Genomic DNA, 6,692 nt, shown 5'->3' with positions numbered 1-6,692 from the left:
GTCATGCCGTCTATGCCACATAATACATCTTTTCATACCATAAAAATTATGTCTAAGACATTTTGTCGAAAAATGAATAGTTTCGGAAATAATTGTTTGCTTCCATACTTTTTCCCCACCCTGTATTTAAGATACAAAATCACTCAATTTTCATATATAATACGTTTCGACTCTGCACAGAGTCTTCTTCAGTTAGTAAAAAATTACATAATTAATTTAAAAATCTCATCGTAAATTAAAAATATTAACTCAAATCGTAATTATATAATCGGCTAAAGTGTTATCCCACCATGTTCACCCAGATAGCCAAATGCAGTGTATTTGCTGACATGTTGCCGAAAACCGTTGCAGCAACCAATTTCAACAAACTCAGGACAAGGTGAGACAGCATTATGTCTGTCGCGTTGAACTCAATGGAATTCGAATTCTTGCGATAGCAAATTGATAGCAACATATCAGCATGAATATTCTCGACGACAACTCGTGTTGTCAATTTGTCATTAGCGAATAACAGCATATTGTCAGTAAATCAGCGACAACTTGAAGGCAACTTGTCATCATCTGCATGTTTACAACAACACGATGCACCATCCACAGCAAATAACATGTTTACAACAATATGATGGCAACATATGCCAAATAATGAGTGCTCTACATATGCTAGCAATATGCCAACAAAACGTGCTGTTCCAACACGTAATATGCTTATTATACATTTATTATGCATTTTATTGTACATTTTATTATACATTTATTATGCTTTTTTACATTTATACATTTATTATACATTTATTTTATCATACATTTTATTATACATTTTCAACTTTGGTTATAAATTTTGGAACATAGGCTACATATATACTTATATTTATTATGCTGTATAATTCTCATAATCAAGGATAACTTCAAACTTATAGATAGTACATTTTATCATATATAAATTCCCAAAAATATCGTTTAGATGTTTTAGCACATCAGGATGTAGTTTACAGAATAGCATGTGAGGATTGTGAGGCTACGTATGTTGGCCAGACGAAGAGGAGATTAAAGACCAGATTGCAGGAACATATATCGGATATTAGGAAAAAATCGGGCTCTCCTTCGGTAATATCGGATCACAGAATAAATTGTAGCCATAATTTTGATTGGATGAATGTCAAAATTTTAGATAGTGAACCTTTTTACACAAAACGTTTAGTGTCAGAAATGGTTCACATAAAAATGCAAAAGAAAGGCTTAAACAGACAGAATGATACGGACAAGTTACCGGAGTCATACTCTCCTATCATACGATCTCTTTCTCCTTCATAGTTTCTTTTCTTTGTTCTATCCCCCCTACTGTGGGTTTTAACTCCGCGGCACATGGCTAAGCCGCTGTTCATTGTCTTGTTGTCGTCTGTACGGTTCACATCTTTCCGCAAAGTGTGCTTGATGTCAATGTACTTATTACTTACGGTATCTTCTTGATACATTCAATCGACTTATTTATAATATTTTTTTATTTCTGACCAAACCATGATATTATGTGACTAAGCATCCATTTTGAAGGTATTTTTATTTTTTGTTAAGATTTTTTAAAATTTTATATGCCATTTACTTTCTGACGTTGCCGTTATATTGACTTTTTAGCTTTTCACGATTCACACTTTCATTAAAGTGTGTTTATTTGTTACCACATTGTGAATTTATTTAGATAATAGGTTTTAATTTTTATCTCTTATTTTTATGCGTTCGGTACTTTATTACATTGCGAATTTTTAACTTAACTGTTTTAATTGTTACATTCTGTACGTTGTTTTGTGTTTTGGTTAGAATTTATCTTTACGCATTAGGAGGTTTTTGACGGCTGACTGCTTACGTGTTTAAACCGAATTATGAAGATTACCGACATTACTGTATAAGGACTTGGACTTGCTTGAAGATTTTTGGCGTCTTGAACCGGATTGCGTACATCAATTACAATGTTTTTTAAGGACTATAACCATTAAGGGCAATTTTTATGATCATTAAGGAACAACGGGGAAGATGGAGGATTATTGGATTGAGCATGTTTTGATTATAGTGGTTTTTATTATATTTGTTTAACTCATTACCATTTATATGATTAATACACGTACGATTTTATTTGTCTTCCGGTTTTAGTTTATACTTTGAAAATGACCGAAATACGGTTGAAACGATCGTTAGGTATTTTTGTTAGGCATTATTGTTAGTATTAATTTTGAAATATATTTATTTTGCTAGCTACTACATGTGTTTATTTTAAGCTTTTACTTACTTTATGATGTTTCTTGGCTTGTAGCTGTTTTTTGTAGCTTATTTTTATTGTTGTTCCCAAAAATATTTAATATGAATATTATATACATTATTTATTCAAATAGCTCTGATTTTTATATAATGTTAGATGCAATATTAAGTAAAAAAGAAGGATTACCTGTGATAAAATTACGTCGTGTTTCACCTCAGAGCACGCTGTCTTCTTCTTCTTAATTAATTAACCTCCTCTCTAAAAGCCTCGGAAGCAATACGGCCAGATCACGTCTCATGAGAGTACTAAAAGCAATTTTTGGCGTGATTCAGGTATAGCGACTAAACTGTACCGCGGCTAAGGCTATCTTCGTTTTCAGGGATCAGAAGAATAGTCTTACAAGGGACCATCTCGGTTTGTACAACAAGTTATTGAAAATGCTTGATATCAGCGAAAGTTGATAACATAAGATGCAAATAAGGAAAATGGCGGGACCGGATATGCCGTGGGTTCCGAGAAATTTAGTGTTATAATGCATGGTAAAAGTTCTAAAACGGCTAATATCTAAAAAAATATTGATTTATCTAAAAAATGTTTGAAATAAAAGTAATAGGATTTTTAAAAAGTTATCAGATGATGATATTAATTTGACCTTAGAATGACTTTGGAAAGTGCTTTCAAGGTTAACACAAAAATCTTAAACGGTACTCCCTATTTTTCATAGTGTCACGAGTGTCAACGGGCAAAGAGACGCGACGCTAACGAGAATTACTAATGATCCGCGCCCACATTTTGGCTTCGCGTAATATCTCGTTTTTCTGCCAGCCATCTTTGCCGAATTAGCGCTTATGTATCAGCGTTCTGATTACCGATCAAAGATGTAACGTCGAATTTTATGGATCGATCGCGCAATTAAATCCTTGTAATACAGCTTTTATTCCTTCTTTAAATAATTTACAGAATTAATATTTATAATCTTTTTTAATTCTTGGTATCGAGTCGCTTATATATTAACGCTCTACCTTTCATGTTTGTGCAATGTCGCTCGTGACACTATGAAAAATAGGGAGTACCGTTTAAGATTTTTGTATTAACCTTGAAAGCACTTTCCAAGGTCATTCTAAGGTCAAATTAATATCATCATCTGATAACTTTTTAAAAATCCTATTACTTTTGTTTCAAACATTTTTTAGATAAATCAATATTTTTTTAGATATTAGCCGTTTTAGAACTTTTACCATGCATTATAACACTAAATTTCTCGGAACCCACGGCATATCCGGTCCCGCCATTTTCCTTATTTGCATCTTATGTTATCAACTTTCGCTGATATCAAGCATTTTCAATAACTTGTTGTACAAACCGAGATGGTCCCTTGTTAGCCGCGTAACAGTTTGGTTGCTATACCTGAATCACGCCAAAAATTGCCTTAAATCAAAATATAATATGATGCCCGCGAAAATGGCGTAACCCGCCCGGACACCGATGATCGGGCGTCTGCATCTACGTCCTACGTCGTCACGCCGCATGGACGCGCGTCAGGACGAACAGACTGGTCGTCCAGATCCGCGGGACAATTATAAAAATATGCAAAAGAATGGCACACAAACCGAGACACGTCCGCCGCAAATGAATTCCTCAGAACAACTCAGAGGAGTGAAACACGGCAACACGCTGTTAAGGAACAGAAGTTTGCTGTCTTTGCAATGAAGCAAACTTCATGTAGTACATCGTAATAACTATAAGCGGACTTGAGTTTGCATCACTGATTCAAATGACATTAATTAAAATATTTATATATAATTATTATATAACATTATATATAAGATTTTATGCATAATTTTATATAATTATATATAAAACATTTTTTTCCGGGTCTATTATTTAATATGTTCTTATTTTATTTAACTATTACGCGTAATATGATTAATATAAACTTGCAATTTTTTTGATATACACCAAATGATATATATTTTTTGCAATATACATATATTAAATCATAAGCAATTATATATATATAGGAATAAACTAGGTGACGAACAGACTGGTCGTCCAGATCCGCGGGACAATTATAAAAATATGCAAAAGAATGGCACACAAACCGAGACACGTCCGCCACAAATGAGTTCCTCAGAACAACTCAGAGGAGTGAAACACGGCAACACGCTGTTAAGGAACAGAAGTTTGCTGTCTTTACAATGAAGCAAACTTCATCTAGTACATGGTAATAACTATAAGCGGACTTGAGTTTGCATCACTGATTCAAATGACACGTTATATATAATTATATATAATTATTATATAACATTTTATAGAAAACAATATATTATTAGAAATATGAATAAATTAAATTAGTATTTTTAATTTAAATATCAAATATATATAGTATATATATATATAGTAGCACTGCTTGTGTGTTTGATAAAACGGCAATACATGTATTTGAAAGGTGTGTTCAAGCTTTTGAGCCCAGTAGTTGATATTCGTTCGAAGCGATTTGTTTGAACTAAGCTTTGAAACAAAAACAATAGGAATGGGACAATAGGCACGATAAGCTGATTTTGCTCCGTGACAACGCAATGTCACACGTTGCAAAACCGGTCAAGAAATACTTGGAAGGCGTGAAGTGGGAAATTCTGCCCCACCCGCCGTATTCACCCGACATTGCTCCTTCAGATTTCCATTTGTTCCGGTTCATGCTGTCGGCCCTTTCTGGAGAGCGATTCAATTCTTATGGAGATATCAAAAATTAAAAAATGGCTTGATAAATGGATCGCTTCAAAAGAACCAGATTTTTTCCTTCGAGAAATCTGTTTATTACCTGAAAGGCGGGGGAAAGTTGTCGCTTCTGATGGAGCATACTTTGAATGAACTTATTTTGTATTGTTTTGTTTAAATAAATACATCTTTTTCATTAAAAAAGGGCGGAAACTTATTCCCATACCCAATATCTTTTTACGAAAAAGTTGTAGAAAATGTGACATTTTATATCGTCAGCGTTTTGTTAGCAACGAGCTACAATTAAAAAAATTCATAGCTTAAAGACATATTTGCAACAACGGATAGAAATTATTATACATGTTCTGTTGCTATCATATTTTCATCATGATGCTCAAAATAAAACGTTAATTATTCGTTGCTAACATGTTGCTGTCATGTTGCTGACAACATAATGTACCACTATTGCTTACAGTTTGCTCTAGAAATTTCGACAACTGATTACATATATAAGCAGTCATGTTGTTGTATCCATAATATGTCCTATTTTGATGTCAGCAAATGTACAACAAATATGTAACATATATGTAATGTATTAGTTTGCACAATATGCTATATCACACTTGGCTATTTGGGCATAAGATTATCGTCATGATGTTATACGATATAACTAATCTTCGTTCACACACACACACAAAGGCGAGAATCCCGTTAAGTCCAAATAGAAAGTCAATTGGTAAAAGAAAAGTCTGAGAATGAAATTGATTAAAATTATGAAAGAATTGTGACAAAAAAATTAAATGTAACAAGTAGTCAATTTACCTTATATTCATGGTACGGATAAAATTAACATAAGCTGTCAGGACTCATAAAAAATTAATGAAATTATACACTCAGAGTCACTGTTCAAAACGCCATTCTGACATAGACTAACACTAATAAGTAGTGGTATGCGAGAACCCGAAAATATCGGGAACCCGATGATCGGGATGGGTCTGGAAGACATCGGGTCGAGTCGGGTCGGGTTCCCGACACAATCGAGATTCCCGAAAATGTTCGGGATTCCCGAGAGAGTCAGGATTCTCGAAAGATTCGAGATTCCCGATGGATTCAACATTCTCGAGTATGTCGCTTTTTCTGAAAATTCGATTACCGTTTCGAGACTCGTTTTCATAAATTCATTTCAATAAACTCTCAAAGTTTCGATTTTTCATGCCTTTTTTAAATCTACATTTTAAAATTTATTCCTTAATTTATTTGTATATGATGAGTTTATTAATATTTATAATATTATTAAAATAAAATGGTAAAATGACATAGGTAAGCTTATAAAATTTCATAGATGGAATGGAAATAATGAAATAATTTACACTACTCAACAAAATCTAGGGAACACTTTCAAACACGTTAAAAACTGAGCAATATTCAGAACACCATAATTCAATGAAAAATCATCGCAGACAAAAAATAAAGGATTTTAAAGGTTGAAATCTCTACTTTTGAAATCTATAATCGAAATTTCAATATGACTGATACTTTACGGAGTTATACGGACACAAATGGATATCCGTCAAATTAAAAAATTTTTTACAAACTTTACAAAGGTCTATGGCGTGAGGTAAAAATTACGAAAATGCGGTTTACAGCAGTCGAAAGAGTGAATCTTTACCTTTAATTTGTTTTTTTATTAAACATTGTACGATTTTTTTTCACCGAATTATTGAAC

At 33.0% G+C, this 6,692-nt stretch overlaps 1 protein-coding gene across 1 annotated transcript in view; it reads right to left on the bottom strand.

Moving 5' to 3' along the window:
* LOC108759108 (cytochrome P450 4C1) overlaps positions 1-6,692 on the bottom strand; it is a 90,549-nt gene that overhangs the window by 70,699 nt on the left and 13,158 nt on the right. The window lies entirely within an intron of this gene.

The sequence above is a fragment of the Trachymyrmex cornetzi genome, unplaced genomic scaffold (genome assembly GCF_001594075.2).
Source record: "Trachymyrmex cornetzi isolate Tcor2-1 unplaced genomic scaffold, Tcor1.1 scaffold168, whole genome shotgun sequence".
NCBI classification, from domain to species: Eukaryota; Metazoa; Arthropoda; class Insecta; order Hymenoptera; family Formicidae; genus Trachymyrmex; species Trachymyrmex cornetzi.
The sequence above is the reverse complement of the archived record's forward strand: the minus strand, read 5'-3'. Positions and strand labels throughout refer to the sequence as shown.